This window comes from Onychomys torridus, chromosome 7, assembly GCF_903995425.1.
Source record: "Onychomys torridus chromosome 7, mOncTor1.1, whole genome shotgun sequence".
NCBI lineage: Eukaryota > Metazoa > Chordata > Mammalia > Rodentia > Cricetidae > Onychomys > Onychomys torridus.
The window spans coordinates 67,298,935-67,323,244 of NC_050449.1; the positions used below are offsets into that span (position 1 = coordinate 67,298,935).

General features: G+C 38.3%; 1 protein-coding gene and 1 non-coding gene across 6 annotated transcripts in view; both read right to left on the minus strand.

Moving 5' to 3' along the window:
- Positions 1–24,310, minus strand: part of Unc13c (unc-13 homolog C) — a 427,893-nt gene that overhangs the window by 288,492 nt on the left and 115,091 nt on the right. The window lies entirely within an intron of this gene.
- Positions 15,281–15,409, minus strand: LOC118588138. The gene has a single exon (XR_004945538.1). It is a non-coding gene; the product is annotated as a small nucleolar RNA SNORA61 (small nucleolar RNA).

The window sequence follows — 24,310 nt, forward strand, 5'->3', positions numbered from 1 at the left end:
TGATATTAACCCAAACAGCCTGAATTGTATTTTAATTTTGGTTATCTTGCTTAATTTTTTAATTATTGTATTATTTTGTGTGTATGAGTGTTTTACCTGCAGATATATCTGTGTATCACAAGTATACAGTGACTCCAGAAGCAAAAAGAGGGCATTGGATCCATTGGGACTGGAGTTATAGATCTTTGTGAGCCACCCTATGGGTGCTGGGGATTGAACCCAGATCCCCTTGGAATAGCAACCAGTGCTCTTAACCACTGAGCTATCATGCTGGCCTCTATTGCTTAGTTTTAAGGACAAGATAAAGTCCATTTCATTTTTCTTTCATAATATTTTTTATCACAGGGTGGACTGAATCTGCAGCTGCTAGGCCCAATGTACTATATATTCTTTTCACATTAAAGTTTTTATCATGTATATAAATTACCCATTTTATTATTTTTTTCTTGAGTAATAGCTTTTAAGTCAGTGACTGTGATTAGAGTCTTGGCCTTACTGATAACTGGTTACAGGAATTTTAATATGCTTTCTAACTATAGCTATAGAGTTAAGGGTATTTTAATCAGTTCAAGGTCCAGCCACCTGAAGGGACCAGAACACTAGGAAGGCTGACCTTCTATTATTTGCTATAAACACACTCTACATGTAAGTCACTGCCTCATTTGACAAGTCCATAGAAGCAGTTCAGCCCCCAAAGCCTTCCTACAAATGCCAAAGCATTATCTAAAATAGGATTGTCTACCTGGAATGCTTTTCTATTTTCCCGAATTATTTAAATCAATTCTATCCCTATAGTACATTGGGGTTTTACTGAAATAGGTATCAGAGGGCATAAAAAATAAGGATGCCAAGATGCTGTAGGGTTTGAGGATGTTCCCCACCATCATGAATACTTGGTTGAACTTGGTCCCTTAAACTTTTTCAATTAACACTGATTCATGATTCAAAGGAGAATCAGTATATAATCTCATTATCTTACATATAATTTCTGTTTACCTGAAGTATAGAAAATGGTTTAAACTGTCTCTTTGCCTCTGTAGACATAGCTACACATCCTCAGACATGCTGAAAATTTCCCAGTCACTTCAAAAGAAGTAGTTACTACCATGGAGCTCATTTTCCTAATGGTTTTTAAAGATTTAGTGAGTAGCTAGTGCTGTGAAGATATTGCTTTTCTGGAAAGTGCTATTAAAGTAAATTGAATTTTTAAAAATGGTAAACATCAAAGAACTGAACTTATAAGAAACAAAATTCTAAATAGACTCTGAACAGGCAAGCTAAACACCCACATCCACCAACTCCCTTCTCCCCATGTACCCTGGGACTGTTTATCTCCTGCTTAAGAAGATGGGTTCTCCTAATCCTCTTTTATCTATCTGACTCTGGGCTCTGACAACAGCCTGAGAGGCTGATTATATGACCTGCTTGTAGCTTTTTGCGAGCACGTATTTACTTATTTTGGGTGTAGAAGTCCCATTGTTTGATAATAACTAGTTACCTTTCGGACAGCATATGCTCAAAATTGACAGTCCAAGCAATAACAGATTTAACTTTTAATACAGTTTTAACCCAAATCGTCTTATATATGAATTCACACCATGACTATAGAATTTAGGATTTGTAAAAGTGAAAAAGCAAGCTTCAGTTTTTTACAGATGGGTGCAGGGCAGGGGATTATTTGGAAAAGACATCATGGGAGCATTAGTAACATTTCTGATCAATGCAATTATCCAAAGAAGGTACCTAATAAGTATAATAACTATCTATTCATGAAAGTCGAGTGAAAGTGTGTACATAAACACTTTACAGAGTGTCTAGACATAGCAGGTGACCAGAAAATGACAGCTAATGTTGCGTGCATGAAATTGACACAGCAATTTTCTCTGTGATCACACGATCTCGTTTTGAATATCATTTAATGCTTATCTTACAAGGATTGAATAAGAGGATGTTTGAAAATTGTTTATCAAAGTCCCACTCATTTAAGGTATTCAAAATAAATGAAATTTATTGTTCTTAGTATCATTAAAGAAACTTATTTAATTCTTTTTATGAAAATTGCATGTTTGACTGTAATATTATAATTCCATTTTATGTAATTGTTATTGCATATTTCCACTATGCAAGTTCAAAAAGTATATTTATCTATATGTATATTCACAATTGAATGTTTTTTAAATCTTATGTTTTTCTAAAACAAAATCAATTTTTATGTTGTTGAAATTAACTTTAATATGACTTTCTATTTAGTTTAAATAATATAGATGATGAAATAATTTTTTATTGTGTTCTAAGTACTAAGTATTCTCTGATGGGTCATAGGGAGCTAGTGGTAAATTAAAGCACAGTCTAGATTCTGGTAGAGTTCATGACCTAGTAGAGAGAAGTTGTTCATCAAATTCTGATATCAATAAGATGGAAAATAGCTGTATTAGCTTCATTTCAATTATTGTGGTAAAATATGCTGATCAAAAGCAATATATGGAAGGAAAGGATTTATTCAACTTACAATTCCAGGTTCTAGTTCATCAAAGAGGAGAAGCCAAGGCAGGAACACAAGCAGCTGGTCACAACACATTCATAGTCAAGAGCAGTGAGAGAATAAATGCACCTTTCTTGCTTGCTGCTTCTGATCAGCTATCTATATTCACCCCTACCCAGTTCAGGGCTCAGGCTGTGAAATGGTGCTGCCCACTATCAGGATGCTTTTACCCACCTAAAAAATATCAAGATAATCCCCCACAAACATGACTGTGGACCATAATTCTTCATGGAAACTGTCTTTCCAGATGATTACAGATTGTACTAGGGTGACAGTTAAAAGTAAACAGCATAGTAGCTGACTGGCAGCATTAAGTTAAGGAGACTCTCATGGAGCCATAAGAACTTACCTGAAAGAAAGAAAGCCATTGCTTCAGACATCAGCAATGGATGTAATCATTATATTACACAACACAATTTTAAGACAAATAAGTCATATTATGATTTATAAGTAGGAGAAACCGCTCCTAGTATGAGGAATGTGTAACCATGAATTGTAGTAAGGATGGGTGGACAACCCCTTCAAAGAACAGCTTAATACTTTTGAGTTTTGTGGGAAATTTTGTTTAGGTGATTGAGAAATATATGCATTCTTTTGGCATGGGCATTATTCAATACTTGCCCTTAGTTAAGTGTTGACTCATACTAGATGGATGAGTAGACTTAACTATGTAAAGGGGGAGGGGGGAAGAAGATGCATCCATGATAAATAATGGTATGGACAAAAGCAGCTCAGATATCAGAAATCCATTATTCTTAGGACACAAACAACAAGACTAAAGAAATCATGGAGACATTTCTGGGCATTTTTGTATTAGAGTAACATAGCATTAACTGCATTCTGAATTATCTTATTCTGGTTATTGTAGATAGAATGGCTTTTTGTGGGTAAAGACTAGGTATAGGCATCCTGCTTTGGAGAGTAGGTTAGAGCCCTTGTTAGGCAAGAGAATTGGTGGTAACAGAAGCAGACAGATTTAAAAGATATTTAGAAGATTGACTGAATTTGAAAGATCAGTATCAGAAAAGAATGTGTAAGAGCATATGCAAACTCTCACATGTAAACATGATACTAGCCTTGTGATCTCTGTATGTTTCTTATCAAATGCATTAGCCAGATAACTAAGGGCAGTATGTGTTGAATAATGTCAAAACACAAAATAATACATGTATTTCTCAACCACATAAACAAAATTTCCTGCAAAACTCAAAAGTATTAATACAAGCCATAATTACACATTCTTCATATTGGAAGTTGCTTGTTCCCCACTTATAAAGTCAAAATATGTTATCTTGATAAAATTATATTGTGTGATATAAAATTTAGAGGTCAGTTTGGTTCTAGAATCCATAAATATGCTATAAAGCCAAGAAAGTGGTCAGTGTTATGACACTTGATTTTATTTACTCTGGGCTGAAGACATACTTCATCAATTGTATCCATCAGAATTCATATTCTACATCACATTACACTAAAAGCAACTTAAAGTATAGAATAAAGGAATAACAAAGTGTCAGCTACCACTGCCTAGAAACATATTTTCCTAGAACTTCAAGTGGCCATACCTATTAGGTTCACAGAAAACTTTCACCAGGTAACACACAGCCTCCACACTTTCCTAAGATCCAGAGAGGAAACAGGAAACATGGAATGAAACACCCATCCAACAAAGACAAATATCAGATATCAGCAACTAGAACTATAATCTTCCCAGTCCCAGATATCTAGATGCCAGTGTAAAAACACAATCAATAACAACTAGGACAATATGTCTCCACTAGAGGCTAGTAACCCTATCACAGCAGGGCCTGAGTATTCCAACATAGCTGAAGCCCAAGAAAAAGACTTTAGAACAGCCTGTGTGGATATGATAGAGGTCCTTAGAGAGGAAATAAATAAACCCTCAAAGAAATCCAAGAAAACACAAATGAACAGTAGAAGGAAATGAATAAAATATTCAAGACCTGAAAAATGGAAATAGAATCAATAAAAAACCCAAACTAAGGAAATTCTGAAATGAAAAATTTAGGAATTTGACAAGACTACAGACTCAAGCTTCATTAAGAGAATGCAAGAGATGGAAGAGAGAATCTTAGGCATTAAAAAAAATGATAGAAGAAATGTATACAACAGTCTAAGACAATGTTAAATCTAAAAAACTCCTGACACAAAGCATCCAAGAAGCCTGGGACACTGAAAGACCAAATCTAAGAATAATAGGAACAACAACAACAACAACAACAACAAAACTAGAAAAATCCCAGGTCAGAGACATATAAGAAGTGAGTGATCATTCATTTTTCCTCAGTTGTGGATTGAGATGGGTCATTGCCTGGGTGGTTGTTTTTTTTTATTAGGAGTTTATTTATTTTTGTTCCTTGCTTTTCTTCAGCCATGTCTCAGGCCTCTAAGAGATCAGCTGTCTCTGCTTCTAGTATGACAGTGGAAGCCATGATTTGTTTCTGTATGTTTTGAGCTCTGCTATCTGGCCCCCCATTCATGCTCCTAAGTTTGTTAAACATCTGTGTGTAACAGGTTGTGTGTTGAGGCAGATTTGTCCTCAAGTGAGATATCATTTCCTTATTTCTGTAATATATGGACATGATACCTTGGTTTTAATATAACTCTCAAATTTATCAAATAGGCCATGAGTGAAAAACTATAGGATCCTAGGCTCTTAATGTACTAGCATGATGCACCTCTGTATACAAATCTTAGTAATTTTACTCCCATGTGTGAGCAAATTCTGACTCTTCACACTGAGAATGTTACTCCAAGAAAAGAAAAGATTAAGGTTTGAACTTTGCACCTCGAGCATACATATCCTTGGAATTTCTGTTCAGTTAACATCTCCTTTAGAGATACTACCATGAAAGCCAGGCTATTTAAGAGTCTAACAGTTACTCTTCAGGGTATATGCTGATACACTTTATTTTAGAGTGCCTCATGGATGGCTTACAAAGTCAATTAACTGAAGCCATTCATGAGATACAGGCTATCTGCACTTGGGTTGAGAAAGACCAGGTGGGAAAAGGATGAGGAGGAGGATCTGTATCCTTCTTTTTTTTTCTTTTTAAAAATTTTTATTTATTTATTTTTCAATTTTTAAAATTCATTTTACATACCAATCCCAAATCTCCCTCACATCACTCCTTCTGCTCCTCCTCTTCTCCCCTCCCATCCCCTCCTCCAACAGGGTAAGTTCTTCCTTGAGGAGAGAGCTAAGCCTGGTGCATTCTTTTGAGGCAGGACCAAGCCCCTTCCTGCTTTATCAGGGGTGAGTAAGGTGTCCCACATAGGGATTCACAAAGCCAGTTCATTCACCAGGGATAGATTCTGACCACACTTCTAGGGCCCCCTCAAACAGACCCAGCTACACAACTGTCTCCTGTAAGTATGCAGAGTTCTAGTCTGGTCCCATGCAGGTTCCAGAGCTGCCAATCTAAAGTTTGTGAGTTCCTTGGAGCTTGGTTCTGAGAAACTCATTTCTTTTTATTTAATTTTGAGATTATAATATAATTACAGCATTCTTCTTTTCCTTCCCTTCCTCCAAATTTTCCCAGCTCCTGGAAAAAGTGAAAAACGGCAGGTAAATGGATGGAACTAGAAGATATTGTCTTATTTACTTCTCCTTCATCCTTCTTCATAACTATTGCGTTATCTATCCCTTTCTAACTTAAAGCTCCCCAGATTCTTTTCCATTTATCCCTTCTTAGTAATTGTACACTTGCTGCTATTCCCCTCTCCAGACCTTTATCTTACTCCTTCTCCCCATTTACTGTTCTGATTTCTGTTGTTATGCCAGGTTGAATATTCATATCTGAAAACTTGGAGTTAGAAACAACAAATGAAAAGAATAAAACAGAGCAAAAAAAAATGTGGTTGTCTTTCTGAGTTTGGTTTACCTGTATCCTTCTAAAGAAGTTTAGCTCCCATTTCAAACAAAACAAACTTGCTTTAAATTGCTCTACACACACAGCTGGAGCTGGCATGCCACTTAGTATAGAACCCAACACTTGTCTCAATGGAGTTGAAAACACAGTATTTTTTTTCTTAAAAGAATAATTTCATTATGACTATTAAAAGCAAAGATGAAAGGAAATTGAATACCTCTGTGCTTTCTTTTAAACAAAACAATACACTCAAAGAAACTTTACATAAGCAAAAAATTCAGAATAATAAATTCCTATAGAGTCACAGGCCACAAATCAGAGAACGAAACAGAAAGGCAGGTAGGGGTGTTGAAGAAAGAGAATGTTTAAATACTGCCTAAATACAGCCAAGGAAATAGGATTTTGTCAGTTATAATAGAAAAATCACTCCCCTGAGGATGAAATGTAATGGATGTTATACATTGCTAATTCAGGAAGAGAAGAAATATACAATAATAACTTTGTATTGCCTAACAAGGCAATAACTCTGTATAATACTGTAATGAAGAGGGGGCACTCTGCAAGCTTTCTTTACTAATTCAACATGCCTGAGATTGTATATGTCACATTTAAATTAAAAGTAAAAACGAGCTTTCAATTAATCACCAGGAAGCAGATGTATAGATGGCTATGCAGAGAAACAAAAGTAAAAGTCCATATGGTTTCTACTCTCCTGGGTTGCTGTACAGTTCCCCGTTGATCTCTCAGTGGGGTGACTTGAGCTAGAAGTCACTGTACAGTCACCTGCTTCAGGTTGGCTTCACAAATCTACTGGATAATACAGTGCTTGGATTCGCAAATCTCTCATACAAGACAGAACAGGGTGGTATAGACCTGATGTACATTACCTACTCACTGTGAAGCACCTCTCAGTTATAGTGCTGAATACAATTTAAATGCTCTGTCACATATCATATTGTTTGAGAAAGAAAGAAAAGGAGGGAGGGAGGATGGAAGAAAGGAAGGAAGGAAGGTATATAAATAAGTAGAAAGGGAGAGAAAGAAAGGAGACAAAGAGAAAGCCTGCGTGCGGTAAGTACAGATACATTTTATTTTTAGAATACTTTTAACCAGTCTTCAGTTGAATCAACAAATATATAGGCCATAGTTTAAAAGGATGGGTCTTGTTATATCTGATTTTACATGAAAAATATACATATTTATATAATGTATATTTTATTTAATTATATACATTTACTTAAATTTCTGTATAAGGCTGAATGAAGTCTTTCCAAGAGTATAAGATGCTCTAGCAGTTTAAAAACACTCATTACAATGTTTTCAGGTAATTTTTAAAGGATAATTTCATGTACCAATGACTGCTTTTGGACAAACAGTGCTCCTCCTATTTCCAGAAAGCATTTATTACTATCACCAGCAGGCTAGTGTTGGTAGAGTTTTATAGAACTGTTTCTCCATAGGCTCAACCTCATCTTTTGTTGGTGCAGGGACTGGCAGGTAGCAAAAGAATTTACTTGTTCAGAGCTTAGAACATGCAACAGGAAGAAAATTTACTGAGTACACTGTCAGGGGCAGCGTCCTGGGTAAGTGACAACAGCAATGAACCATCATGTAGTAATTTCCTCCAAGGTACGACCTTCCATCTTTGAGAGAAGCAGGCTAAGTCCCAGGATGCTCTAAAGCACCTCAACCTTTCTGATGCTGCCACACTTTAGTACAGTTCCTCATGTTGTGGTGAATCATAAAATTATTTCATTGCTACTTCATAACTGTAATTTTGCTGCTGTTACGAATCTTAATGTAAGTATGCAGGATATCTGATATGTGACCTCAAAGTGGTCATGACCCATAGGATGAGAACCACAGCTCTGAAGGGAGGTGAATATTCCATGTTTCAAAGAAGCTCCTTAAAATTTAGGAAATAGGCCAGGTGGTGGTGGTGCACATCTTCAATCCCAGCACTTGGAAGGCAGAGGCAGGAAGATCTCTGTGAGTTCAAGGCCAGCCTGGTCTACAGAGTGAGTTCCAGGACAGCCAGGACTACACACAGAGAAACCCTGTCTCAGAAACCAAGAAATAAATAAAAAATTTAGAAAGTAAACAATTCAAATAACTTCAGGAAGTCTCTAAAACTGATGAGCTACACTAGGCTCCCCCCCCCAAGCTTCTCTATGCAGTAAAGACTGGTGAGTGACACCTCCAAACAAACTGAGCTGGCCAAAGGGGACTCAGACCAGCCAAGGCCCTTAAAAGAGACAGACACTTTCCAACCCATGGAGTTGCTTGTAAGTTGTGCAGTGTGCCCTAGGTTAACAGTTGTTTTGATCCATCACTCATGTTAGGGTGAGCTTTGGCGACAGCTGAATTTGAGTCATGTCTACTTCTAAAAGTAACCCTTCACATACATTACCATAAGGAACTCCAGTAAAAGTCTTTGTCCACCAATTGAACATGAGTGGTATCATTACTTTGGCCTGCCATCAGTTCTTTATCAGGGGTGAGTGGTTATCTCTCCATATACCTATAGGAATACTGTGACCTAATAATGCTGCAGCCAGAATCAGTTTTCTTGATATATGTGGTGGCAAACCTAAAATGTGTGTTAACATTGTCAAATAGAGTTACTTTAAGACTATCACCTGGTATGCCTTTGAGGCACTTCATGTGTGCAGATTTCTAGGTGTTAAGGACAGTAGAATGTTGATCTTGGTGCTACCAAAGATTGCATGACAGAGAATACTCAACTATCTTCATCTTAGCCTGATGGCTGCTGGAGACACTTGGAACTTACCTACAGAATTGCAAGTTGGCTTCTACAAACAATTTATCGTTGTGCTCCACAAAGCACCATAAAAATCATAACTATGTGGCAAACCCAAACCTTAATTTTTAATCTGATATCTTTGTACTAAAATATTAGTATACTAATATACCTGTACCACAGTTGTGTTTTTAAACTACTATTTTATAATATTAAATTTATTCTTCAATGTCAGATTTTCATGACAGTGCTTTACAAGCTAATTTTTTTCTCCTCTTTGGTCTTACAGGGATACAAGTTATTAGAATTCTATCTTGATCCCTAAGAACTTTCTGATAAATGCCTTAAGTCTTTTAAGCCGTATTCTTACCTCATATATTGTTATCTAATATTTATAGAAACATGACTGTGAGAGAAGATGTCTGTGGTGATGGCGCCATGATTAGGCACCTCTCTAAACTCCACAAGGTATAATGTAAAAAGGTATATAATTTAGTATTTGATAGGTGATAATAATAAACCCAGAAACTTCAATGGAATCTTCTTCTGTCTTCCAGAAGCCACTGACTCATGGTCAATTTGTAGATTGAAAATGAAAATATAGATCTATTCATTATGGAAACACTTAGCTTAACTACCAGAGAAATAAAACAGTACAGCACTAAATGATGGATGTTGAGGGAAAGAGAGTCTATTTTCTTGAGCAATGTATACCCTGGTAAGTAGCCCATATTCCTAAGGATTACTCAGGCTATGCACACATGGGCATCACTAGTAGGACTCAATGGGTTAAAAAAAAAAAAGACATGAATTTGAGGAGAGACAAGGAGGGGCCTAGGAGAGTTAAATTGGAAAGAAGCAGGCAGATACCATAAAAATGCATTCTATGCATGTATGAAATTCTCAAAGAATAAATTAAAAATATATTTCAAAAGTATTACAGATAAAAAGAGTATATATTGTATATCCCTCCAGATTCATGTGAGGACACACTTATTTTATTCCATGATGTTGGAATGAAGGGATATACCATAAAAACAATTTTTTAAGTATATACTAAGTGTTAAGGAGAGGTTTGCTAAGTAAGGGGTATGAAAACAGAGTTCAATATATGAGCTTCATTATTTTAGGCACTAAATGTGCTCTCTATTCAAGAAAATTACAGGGGATGGTGAGTTTTGTTATTTTTCCTGTCCATAATGGGTCAATATATGGTCATGTGTGATCATAGCAGTTCTTTGCCATGTCATATGAACTTTGATTAGGTAGGTAGCGTTTGCATGGTAGAGCAGTGTTGAGTCACTACAGAGATTACTGACCCTTGCTTTTGGCTTCCACATGTTCCCCTGGAGAGGGCAAAATTCACTGAACCACAACAACATCTGTGAGGACAAACCTCCATGCCCTGCGCCCCTTTCTCTGTTCACATCCGTCTTCATTCCTTTACTAACTGAGGCTATACTAGTCCAACTGGTTCAGTTCAAAGTGCAAGGCCAGCTCTATTACAACAGCCTGACCTCCTTCTAGACCAGATGCTAGGCTTTCATGTAGTGGATATAGCACCTTGGAATGGTGTTTCCCCTGCACTTTCTCTCCTTTCTTTCCCCTTATTTGCACTGCATGGAAGCTGTTGATTTAGTGAATTCAAGTCCTACACAGTCTGTTCCGTTATCTTCCATATTTTTAGGAACTTCAGTTAATAGTCCACTGAAGTAAAAAAAGATATAGTGTGATGATAATATCTATAGGCTTTACAGAAAGGCAGGTGGAGATCCATTTAGGCCTCTAAGCTACTCCTTCAACATTAGTTTTTCCAGAGAATTCCACATGAAGCATAAATGCATCGGTCTGGGTATTAAGAAAGTAATATTTCGTTTTTATTAGAAACTCAGGACTCCATACAAAGAAATGCTGATGGAGAGTTATGATCTAAGAGTTTCCCAGCTTACCAACCAAGATGCCCTTGGATATAATTTAAAAATAAATGGGGCTGAAAGGACAGCTCAGCAGTTAAGAACATGAGCTGTTCTTGCAGAGGACCCAAGTTGGATTCTTAACACCCACATCAGTTGTTCATAACCATCTATAACTCCAGTTATATGGGGTCTGATGCTTCTGGCCTCTGTGGGCCCCTGCACTTATGTGCCCCTCCCCACATCATTAAAAATAAACTCAACCTTGAAAAATTAAAATGAGTAACAAAGGAAGACTATTGACTTTATTTGCTCAACTGACATGGGTTGTCACAGTACCTGCTGAAAGAACAATGCCTTATCTTTAGTAACTTCTGACACAAGAGCTTGGGAAAAGAAGACTCCTTTGCATCAGGGAGACTCAACTCAGGATTGCAGGTTTTGGCTAACCATGTTTATATATGTGGTGGTGAGTAAGCTACTGCCATTGATTTTAGACTGACCACTATGGACCTTAAACTCTTGCTTTCATTGTACAGTTAAAGCACACTGCCACTGAGCTGTATCACCAGCTCCTAGATGTTTAACTTATTTTTAAAATTTCATTTTGAATTATGTGCATGTGAGTTTGTGGGTATATGCATATTTGTGCAGTCCAAGTGGAGGCATGCAGAGGGTGTCAGATCCCCCAGGATCTGTACACCCACATAGTTGTGAACTGGTGGACATGTGTGCTGGGAATCAAACTTGGGTCCTCTGTAAGAGCAGCAAGTGCTCTTAACTGCTGAGCCATCCCTCCACCCTGGCTTTAGCTTATTAATCATTTGCTTATCTGGTGTTTGTCGGGAAACTGGGGATCATCTGTAAGGTATTCATGAGCAATCACTGATAGAATGTGCATTCAAAGTCTCACCAATCTAACATAGTTTAATGTACAAAATACATATTAAAACAAGGTCTTGGAACCTATTTCAATGAATGATGGTTTTTACTTAGAAAAAACTAAGACATTTTAGGGAAAGATCAGACCAAAAACCATTACCAATATTTTTAATATAAAAAGGGACATTTGACAGTCTCTTTGTTGTACTTATAATAATGATGGCATTACTAAAAGCCAGAAAATATTTCTATTGCCTTTGTACTGCTTATATATTAGTAGAATTTACCCTTCACCAGATATAACCCTTGATGCTGATAATATCCATGTACTATGAGCAAAATGATTTTGTTTTTCCCATTTTCTCTGTAATGTCCTGTGATAGTCTGTCTGAGAATTCCATCATTAAAAAGTCTTTCTAGTCCATTAACATCAATATTTTTTTCATGTATAAATGCTTGTCACCTGGAAATCTATTAAGTGGTTATCAGATATGGATATCACAACAGAGACAGGTAGTTGTTTTTTTTAAACAGACATTTGACAGCATGGTCTTATCTAAAAGAAACAGGAATGCGTTCTAGTAGCATTAAAAATTTTAAAAAGAATATTTATGTTGCTCCTGTCACAGCCTTGCATCAAGCCAGGTATAGGAATACAGTGATTAAAATACAAGGGTATGACCCTCATCGATAGGAAAACTAATTTTATGGGAGAGGAGATGGCTAGCAAACAGATTATCACATAAACATACAGAGTGAAACTGTAATATGTTCCCTGAGGTAAAAGCAGCAGCTGCTATGAGAGTGAGCAGGAAACTTGATATCATCTTTCCATGCAGAAAAGATGAGTCCCATAAGTACAGGACTGTGGTGTATGTCAGCGCTGGGAAACAGAGTGTGCCAGAACTACACCAAGAAGTGACTGCAGAAAGGATGCAGTCCCAACTGTCTGAAATACCATTGGCACAAGCAAGGAGAGGGGAGGAGGGGACAGAAGGCAGGAGAAGAGGGTGGGGAGGTAGCCCAGTTAATGGTATTGAATTGCATTTCTAAGTACCATGTGGACCAACTACTGTTCATGAGGAATATACCCCAAAACTCTAGTAGTCAACTCAGTAGCTACTGAGATTAATGAATGCAAGGAAAAAAGTGGCTGGTAATGGGCAACTACTCCATTAATAAACAAACAGATAAAGGACAACTTTTACCTAAAAAAGAATAAAGACTGAAAATTGTGAAATCTATTGACAATTCATTAGTGTCTAAACTCAAAACAGCTAAGAAGACATTAAGTGTGTGGCTATTAGATACATTTCTGTCCAGGAAGCTTGTGAGCTATCCATCAAAGCTTTTAACCAGATAAGGTCTCCTAATCATTCTTTCAGGATTTTCAGAAAAGATCATTTTCAACCATGCTGAGATTTTTTTAAGCAAATGCCTACCCTTTTGATGTCATCTACCAGGTTCTCCTTGTTCACTGTCTAGGCTGACTGAAAAGGTCTCTGTGGCTTCCAGCCTTTTTGCTGTCTGTGGTGTGCAGGCATTTGCTTCCCATCTGCTCCGATGTTGTACCCACTGGGTGGGCCCCTTAGTCTGTGACAACTTACCGTCACCACTTTTACTGATTCTTGGTGACTAATGTTGATTAGACAAATCACTTGGTACATACTGTAAGACTCATTCATAGTTTCCCAATATTTGACTTGTTGAAAATGCATCCCATAGAACATGGTTTTAAGAAGCTATCATTGATCCTTTTTTTTTTTTAAATTTCAAGTTTAACCATGGAATTCTACTCTGGAAAAATCTTAATTTTTTTCCTGATCTTGAATTTAACAAATTTGTTAGGGTTATAGTATTTATGTTTATAAATTATATTTTAAAATAATTATAGATTAATCCATGTAAGCACAAAAGTAAGCCACTCATGAGCTGTTCAAGAACAAAACTATTTCCCTTGTTAATGGGGAGAAACTTGCATTTTTCTTGGCTCCTACACTAGTTAGATTGAACACTCTTTTTTTTTTTTTTTTTTTTTTTTTTGGTTTTTCAAACAGGGTTTCTCTGTGTAGCTTTGCACCTTTCCTAGAACTCACTCTGTAGCCCAGGCTGGCCTCAAACTCACAGAGATCCACCTGGCTCTGCCTCCTGAGTGCTGGAATTAAAGGCGTGTGCCACTACTACCTGGTAGATTGAACACTCTTAAAGAAAACTCGTATATGCAAAAACAATTACAATACTGGATCAGGCCCTCTGGATAAGTGAGACAACTGAATAGCTTGATCTGTTTGGGAGGCACCCAGTCTGTGGGACCAGGATCTGTCCTTAGTGCATGAGCTGGCTGTTTGAAACCTTGGGCTTACACAGGGACACTTTGCTCAGTCTGGAAGGAGGTGACAGGACCTGCCTGTACTGAATCCACCAGGTTTAAATGAATCCCCAGAGGTGCCTTAATCCTGGAGGACTTGGGAATGGAGGGGAGGGGCTGGGGGGAAGATGGGGGTGGGTGCGGGAGGGGGCAGGACAGGGGAACCCATGGCTGATGTATAAAATTTAAAACACATAATAATAAAGAAAAAAAAGTGTGAGGTCCCATTCAAGGAACCAGAGATATTTAGTGCCCCGCAACCAACTTACAATAAATGTAAACACACAATTATAAATTGTAAGCTAGAAGAAAGGGGTAGTAATGCTGATATGGTCCCTGTACTCTGGAACTTCAATGTCTTGCATAAGATCTGTGTAAGGTTGGGTCTGTTAGTATTCTGTTATGGAGATGGGGCAGGGTGCTCAAGAGGCCCCACCTCTTCTTGGAGATCTGTAGGCAGTTAGTGGTAGTTGCAGGGGAAGAGACATTTTTTTCCATTCGTGTAGCCATGGACAAGTTGCCTGTGCCCCAGTAAATAACCCTACCCATGCTCTTATAGACAACCCTAGTGAAACTCATTGGGTGACTTTTTAGAAGACAAGAAAGGAAAAGTGGGGCTATTTGGTAATAGAAAGGGTATCAGTGGAAATGAACGGGGGAACAGAAGAGGATGATGGGTTGAATATGTTCAAAATACCTTCTATGCATGTATGAAAATGTCATGAAACCAATTTTATATTAATACATGCTACCCTAATAACAAACTATATAATTACATTGTTGAACTTTGATAAAATTATCACAGTATTTATAATAAGCAAAAGTCCAAAGTCATCTCTAAAAATTTGTTATTGCTATTTGAGATTCACATTTCTCCATATTTTATATTTTTCAGATCATCCCACTTTACAAAGAGCTCAGGCCTGTGTCAATCTGGCCATATGCTCTATGCTAGACTACATTGCTGTGAAGTGAGCCTCAATGTCTTCTTCCTCCTTTACAACTACCAAAACCAAGGTCAAAATCTGATAGGAAAGGGAACCAGAGAGTTAGTTTTGAGAGGTGTGATAAATGAAATTAGACAGTTAATGAATTAAATGCAAGCTAAAAAGTATAGACTAGGTATAGAGGAAGACATAACACAATTTATTCTCTAATACTCAGGGAATATCTAATTCCTGTAACTGGTCTCAAAGGACAAAAACACAATAAAGAAGTTGATTAAAAATTAGGACTCTGATTAAAAAAATAAAAAAGGAGTACTCTGATTAAACAGTAAAGGTTGAGTTAGAGAGCGAGAGTGAGAGCACAAGAGAGAGAGAGAGAGAGAGAGAGAGAGAGAGAGAGAGAGAGAGAGAGAGCGAGAGAGCGAGAGAGAGCGCTTTTCAATAGTCTTGCTAGGATACCTCCCAGAGTAAAGCCACTGGAGTTCAAATGTCTTCCCTCTGATAGCATGGGCTCACCCAGGTAATATTTATGGATAATTTCTGGTCTGCCTGCCCATGTGATATACTCCAAGGTAGCTGAGTGTCTAGATTCTGCCATCACATGGATTAAGTCTGATATTAAACCAAAGAGATGGGCTTTTCAAATTACTGGGTCCTCATCACTGAGGACCAGAATTTTAAATATAGTTATAACTGCAGTTATATGTTATGGGGGGTCACTTGTCTAGAGTCACCTCATTCCTTTGGGAATTATTTATTTATTGTTATTAACATGTTTTCATGAGAACATTTTCATTTCTATAATAAACATTATTGCATTTTATTAAGATAATTTATATGTTTCTAAGCACACATTGCTAAAGGATAAAATAAAAATCCAAATCTCCAGCAGAAGGTCATTGTATCACACAGGCACCTGCAGATTCAGAAACAGAAACAATAAGGCTCTCCCATGGGACCTCCTAATCGCCAAGGAGCAGGGAAGCATGAAAACGGGAATGCTGAGTTTCCGTGGAAGCCTGTGCTTCAGCAGAACTGCAAATCTCTCACAACAGACTCATGCAACTCCCGGGGAAGTCAGACTGTGAATGATAACCAGCATCTCACACAAAACTAGCAAACACTGAGACAAAGGCAAAGCTCTGAACTGATAAAAACAAAGGCTGAGACATTCGTTCCATTTTGAGAGAAATTAGAATGGATTTTAATTATTCCAGGTCATGGGAAAAGGTTAAATTGATAAATATTTCAGTTTGCCAGCTTTGTTTTAACTGATTAAGATCATTGACCCTGATGTGTCTTCTACTGCCATCAAATGAGGTAGGCTGCTGAGAGGAGAATCTTTGTCTTGTAACTAACATGCAAACTCAAGAACTCCACTGCCCAGGTATCCATTGGCCAGCTTAGTCTTTCTACTTATTATTCAGCTCATAGCAATGGCCTGAAGATGAAACACAGATGGAATAGATGTGTTTTCATGACAACCCACAGCATGTGAATTATCCGGCTCTTTTGTTCACTTCCTACCCATCATGGCGTCTCTCTGCCCTATTGGCTGACAGGTGTTAGAATTAAGATATTATCCCTCTTCCTTGCTTACTGCTAATCCTGACAACCTGAGTTTGATCCCCAGAAGCCAGGGGAAGGAGAGGACTGAATCTGACCTCTGTGTGTGAGCTGTGTGGAACATGGGTGCTTGCATGCACATATGCACACACACAAAATAAAAGCAAAAATTAATTTTTAAAGCAAGACAATTTATTAATGACCAAATCATAATAAACATTTGTCTACTGTGTGTCTGTGTGGGTCCCATAAAGCCCGGCGTGAGGCCCAGTGTAACTTCCCGAGCCTAGCTCTAGTTTGGGGACCTGTCCTGGGACATGACTTCCACATGAGTGACTCAGCACTACCTGACCTAGAATCTGCCTAGTAACTGTTGAGATGGCATCATCTCATTGGCCTGCTATCCTCACCCCATCCCCCCATCACCCCAACCTCTATAAGTTCATTCCTGATGTAATAAAGCAAGTTCCTGCTTTGACAAGACTCCAGGCCCAGTGTGTTTCTCTCTGGTGGACAAGGGAGGTCTGGGCCATTCTGACACTCATCATCCTGCTCAGCCGCAGGGAGAGACCGGCTGCACTGGTCCTGCCTGCCCCCTACCTGTAGGTCAGACCAACATGTCTGTGTTAAATGTTCACACATACCAATTACTTTTCCACTAACAGCAGCACCAAGTGAGGTAGACATCAGAATTATTCTCTTGGATAGATTAAAAAAAGCATACTTCCAGAGAAAGAAAGGATTTTTCCCATGGCTATAATTTAGGTGGATTTTTAGCTTAAGTTTTATTTGAGATCCCTGAGTTTATATAAGATCTAAAACTATTGGGTTCCACTTTTAAGCTAAAAAAAGAGAATAAATGGTATTTTATTCTTGTTTACTCATTTACACACAATGAATCTAAAGCTATCTTAAAGATTGATCAACAGTTTGTCACAATCTCTATGACATAATTACCTGCCTTGTTCCTGATCTAAACAAGGCTGTGTGAGCTGTTAGGAGGGTGCAATGGTGTCTTTATTTCTGGCCCCTAGTATAGGTTTCCAGGCTTTATGCCATTTCCCCTAGCTACAACTTCCATGGAACTGAATCTCAAATCAATAGAACTTCACCTATGATTTAGGCTGACAGCCCTAGTCATCCATCCACCATTTCTAATTGACAATCATTTCCTATTATTCTCAAGCCTAGCATGCTAAAGCCTGGGTCATTGTCCAGCACTCTGTTTCAATAATATTCCAAAAGCCTTACAATTGATGGGTTTCCAAAACATAACAAAGTCCCTGTTTCCATCTCACACTTCATGCAACAGAGTTTAAAAAATTTAAACCATTGTTTATGTCTTTGCTGGTTTTACCCAGCAGAAAACTGGAATGTTTTCAAAGGGGGACAAGACACGCACCCATGTAATGATGCTTGAGGAACAGTGGAGGTCCCCAGGACACTGCCTTCCCACAACACAGTAATACCTAAGGGATGTGAGACTACCAGGATCCTACTTCTCAATACAATGATCCTCAAATGAAGGTGGAGGCCACTATGATCTTGTTTTCCCCACAACACAATGATACCTAATGGAAGATGGAGGCTACCTGGGTTCTGCATTCTACAATACAATATGATATTTAAGGGAACACTCTAGGCCACCATTAAACTGTGGGGAGCTAATAATCCTTCTGGTATTTAGACCAAGTAAAGCAGGTTTAAAATTACAAGAAAAACAATCCCATATCGTTAGCTAATATTTTAGGGATTTCCAGTTGGCACCAGCCTGTCTTCAAAATCCATCACACCAGTCATTAGCCTTGTACATCTAACTACAAATGGGACAGGCAGTTCTTATATCCAAGTGATTGCTCCTGACCAGTGTAACAAGAAAAGCCAATCAATGTATCAAATGCCATTTGACCTATCCTAGCCCCAGGACAACATGGTTTGACTTCCCAGTTCCTATATGTTGTGTGTATGCTTCTCTCAATTTCTTTCTTAGCCAAATGCAACAAGCACAAGAGACAAGATATCTGCATATGTCACATTTCCTATATGGATCCAAAGGACCAGTAGGATGGGCAAAGTCTTAACACTTGCTGCACTCTGAATAAACCTGTTGACTTGATGCTAAGTGACACGTTATTGTCCTCTCCCATGACTGTTTCCTTTGAAAGTCTATGGACATCATTAATATTTTGTCAGACTTTTACTATGTTTATGCTATCTGCTCCACTGGTATAAATAGAGTCCAGATGCTAGAGAAACACTGGTTATCCAATCAGCATATTTAGTGGGGTTCTATTGTAGCTGGATTAAAAGAAAACACAAAATTGCTAACTACTACTGTCTAATAAGTGTGATGTGTTGCCAGTAGGGGAATGCTCAGTGGTAGGATGTAGAAAGAAAGATTTCCAAGCAGTGGGAGGATTTGGGACTGGCTCTGAAAGTATCAATACAAGTGGGTCATGCTGTTGAAGATGAAGCAGCAGCATTTTGTCCAGGCTGCAAGTTTCCTGTGCCAGGTAGAAGGGAGCTGCAGCAAGGACTGTAATTATGGCCAAGGAAATGCACCAGGTAGGGGTCCAGGCTAGAAGACAACTTTTTCAAGCTTGAGTCCACACACTTTTTTCAGTAGATCCCAAAAAGAAAGGCTGCACTGGGGAAGTATGTTGCTCAATTTAACTCACTCATGAGAGGACCTAGTGAGCCAGACACTTGTGTTATCTCACAGGAAAAGCCTAGTCCTCAGCTGGGGCAGCCAGATTTTCCAAGATCATCTAGGATGGGCTGTAGCTGGAGACCTTCTTTCCAGCCTCCACCAAGCCTGGTTAGTCCGACAGCCCACTTATAAAATAAACACACAGACACTTATATTATTTAAACTGCTTGGCCATTAGCTCAGACCTACCATTGTCTAGCTCTTACTCTTATATTTAGCCCATTTCTATTAATCTATATTTTGCCACATGGCTCGTGGCTTACTGGTACCTTACATCTTTCTTGTCCTGGTGGCCGCTGGCAGGTCTCTCCACCTCAGCCTTCTACTTCCCCGAATTCTCTTCTCTACTTGTCCCACCTATACTTCTTGCCTGGCTACTGGCCAATCAGTATTTTATTTATACAGAGCGATATCCACAGCAATGGGTAGTTATCTATTCACTCAGGATTTTTCCAGTTTGATGCCTAGAATTTTGCATCTTGGAAAATGCCTCGTCTCCAAAAAATTCTACCTTGATCATCACTAACAAGTTGTACTTTTTTCTATCATAAAACTATCTTTTCCCTGCTAATGGATGCTGGATAAGTAGTTGGGACACATGAAATGATTCTGTGAATACAGTATAATGTAATGCGACTGAAATTTATTTGCCATGGTTTTCAAATGAGGCATTGAGACTGAGATTCTGTAGTGGTGGCTTCGAATCTACCTATTTCAAGTACGTGTCCTGCAGCCATCTTTATTTGTGTGGATGGATTATATTGTGACGGTGTCACCTTTCTGAAAAGATTTGTACTTGGATTGTTCTAACTGTGATGGTTTGTACACACCTCAGGCTCTGGCCTTTCCTACCTGGCACTGTCAAATACAACATCAAGATAATGAGCTAGAGGTACAGTGATGCTTATCATGGCTGACAGAGTTGTGTGAAAGTCCTCAAAGCAAAAGACATGCCCGGCATGCCTGAGTGCACCTGCTGCAAGAGACTAGTGTCTCTCTAAACATTACATCGTTCATACTTTTGACAGATGACTCTGCCCTAGTTGTTAAAACCTATACAGTGCTATGAATTCAAGCTCACTGGCTTCTCTCTCACTTTCCTTCCCAAGGACTTGATATTCAACTATGATGTTCTCAGGACACCTGAGTCATTGTTTTATAAGGTGTAGGCACTCACTACTTTATATTATTCAGAGGCTACTACACATACTTCCTATGTGTAGTCAGACATTCTGACTTTCAACTACCTCTCCAAATATACCTTGTCTATTACTCTTAAATCTTAAATTATTTGGGCAAGAGCATGAAATCATGATTTTTTTTTTGCCCAAAATCACAAGAATGGAATACACAGTGTATATAATACTTAGTATAATGCATAGTGGAACTGATTCAGAAATGATTATAGTTATTTGAAAATTCTATCAACCTGGCATAATAGTGAAACAATGATGTCCCACAATCACGTAGTCCAAGTTAAATCTCGGTCTGATATTTAGACATTATTTCACCTTGAGCATATTTCACGTCTCTAAGCCTCCATTATTTTATTTGTAACATTATAATTTACCTGATTCAAAAATTGTTATGAGAATTAAAGAAAGTGCCACACAGTGTTTCAATATTGGCTGAATATAAACATTTCAAAAAATATTAGTGATGGGTGTCATCAGAATTATGAGACACTGTTCCATTTTTTTAAACACTGTCTAAAATGCCTCTTTGTGATGACCCTGTCATGTATCTATAGTTTCCAAACAGTAAAGGTGGCATAAGAGCAAGCAGCTTCTTTATCTGTAAGTCTTAGATCTAGAATCAATGTATCTTGAGTATTATACTACTGTTACAGCAGCAGACTGTTGAAAGTGTTATGGATTTAGCAATCTGCTACTTTAAATGAAGAGTGAAATATTATAAGGCTATAGAAGCATACTATTTCATGAACTGTGATTATTTTCTTGCTCTGTCATATTATTATTGTATAAGCTACAGACACTAAAAATCATACTACTTGTGTGCTTTCTTGGGAAATATAATGGTCACTCCAGAGTTTTAATTACTCCTCATTGTTTTTTCTTTTGAATTTTTTATGTTAATTATACTCATTGTGACACTTGGGGATGAATCAGCAGCATTAGGAACTGGGTTATGCATCATAGCTTACTCTTGTTTGGTGGAAATCACACCTATGTCTTGGCATGGTGATATAAATAAGAATGAACCCTTTAAGCTCATATATTTGAATATTTGGTCCTCCTCGGCTGGTAGAACTGTCTGGGAAGGATTAGGATATATGTCTTTATTGAATGAGGTGTGTCACAGGAGGCGGCTTTGAGGCTTCAAAAACCTCCAGTCCTCTACAGTATGCTCCCTGACTCCTGCTTGTGAGAAGTGAGCTCTCAGCTGCTGTTCCAGCCACCTGCTGCCATGCATGCCTTTAAGGACACTAACCCTCTGAAACTGTAAGCCCAATTAAATGCTTTTTTTTTTATAAGTTGCATGGGTCATAGTGTTTTATCACAGCAACAGAAAGAAAATGAATACAGTCGTTTTCTAACATCATGCGATTCCATATAACAGATAGTGTTTTCTGTAGTTATGTAATGGACACTCTTTCAAAGGGCGTTTGAATACTGATTTTATGAAGATGGAATTTTCTGCCCTTTCATCTAGAAGGTGCTAGAAGATTAAGCCGGATTCTGTGTGATGTATTTAAGACTCTTGGATTTATTCATGAGTGTGAGGCAAGCCAGAGATGGAGAGCTGTGTCTTGAAGTTTTGAATATATAAATGAATACAGAGGAGCTTCTGGAAAGATGGGGTATGTCCAGTATTAATTTCCCTCAACAAACATATCCTCCTCATGGCTATTAGCTGATCTTTCTCTGGGATAGTGTTTTGCTGTGCAGCACAGGTTGGCTAAACATTTACTACCTTCCTTCCTCAGCCTTCTGAAAGGCTGGGGTTGCCAGCAAACATCACTATACCTGCCACTTTGCTGAGATTCCTTAACAAAGAATGCAATTCTCCCTAGGATGAACTCTTCCCATAGGCTGCTGCTGTGGGTCTTTCTATGATGCTCCAGGGCCAAATAGAACATGGCCTGTGCTGGATAGAGTGGTACATGTGGTTTTTTTTTAAATGTTGATCCTCAAGGGAGAAAATCTATAAATGAGGTCAGGATGGTGAGGTAGGAGAATATGTTTATGGCCTTAATTTTCTGAGTAAATATCAGCCTTGTGAATTGTATAGGGTATGGCAGACGTCATTGAAAGTGACATGATTTTACTAAGCACACAGTTTGGAAAATACATGACACAAGTTATCTCCCAATAAATGAGAGTTAACGGGAGTTAATAACTTGCACAAAGCAGGGGAAAGTGAGACTCTTGCTGGATTTTATTTGCTTGCTTGCTTGAGATAGGATCTTGTGTAGCCCAGAGTAGCCTCACAATCATTATGTTGCTGAGGGTGACTGTGAGCTTCTGAGCCTCCTGGCAACTTGGATTACAGGTGTGAACCATCATGTCCAGTTCATGGGGTGCTGGGGAGCAACCTCAAGACTCCATTCATGGTAGGTGAACACTCTACTGAATGAGCTACATCCCAAGTTCCTGGGTATCTTTTTGACTGGGAGTTAGTTACCTAACAAAGAAAAATCAGGCCCCATCTGGGCTAACTAGTGCTGTGTATCAAGCAGAGTTGAAGGAGAGTGTGCTCTTCTCTAAAGGGAAGAGGATTTAATATGGGCGTGGAGTCATCCTGTGAAAACCCAGGATCTAAAAACTGTATGCGTCTTCCTTAAGAATCGAAGGATTTTCATGCAATCAATGAAATTCAGGGGTGTATTTATCCCCATTCATAGGTATCATTAAGTTAGGGTGGTAAAACTTGATTGGTATTAGGACCAGGTATGTCCACTTTGCAGAATTTCATGGAAGCCAGTGGTCACCTGCAGTCCTGGTGCACTCTAAGTGTGTGGCAGAGCCAGAAGTTCCTCTTCCCTTACACACTCCTTTCAGCTCCCATCTCTACACCTCTGGTATAATCATGCCTGGAACTGGCTAATACGTTTTCTCTGTAATCATTTAATCAAGCTACACTCCTTCAAATGACTACTCAATTTTAGAAATTAATAGGTACTATGTGAGTGAGAAAAGCAAATGAGAGCATGGGAGGAGGAACACTGCATTCTTTTCATAAAATAGAGACAGAAATCATAAAAGCTCTTCAAACCCACACAGAAAGATCAGCATTTTACACTGCAGAAGAGGATGAGCTGGTGTGTACATCTGAGAAGGAGACTGTGTAAAAGGAGACTAATCTTCAACAGCTAGAGACTGGACACAACATGAGTTGGAAAAACAAGTCATAGATGAAGTCAATGGCAGTGTGAATGGAGGCTAAAATATAGACTTATGATTAAAGTATTGTGCAACAATGAACTGTGAAATTTGTCTCTGTTTCCATCCCAGAATTTTCCTGAAGTTAACAATCTCTAATCCAGTCTCAATCTAAAGTAAACTCTTTTTTAGTAGAGATGGGAGCTGAAAGGAAGGGAGACTTCCCAGAAAGCACCTTTCCTGTTTCCCTCCACCATGACTCATTATGTGGCTGGCACAGACTTTATGCTATGTGGGTGATCTCAGTGCTAAACACTTGGAGACCTTCCAGCAGAGGATGGAAGGATGTGGGCTTAGCTGGAGGCCTTGGGAGAAGGGATTATGG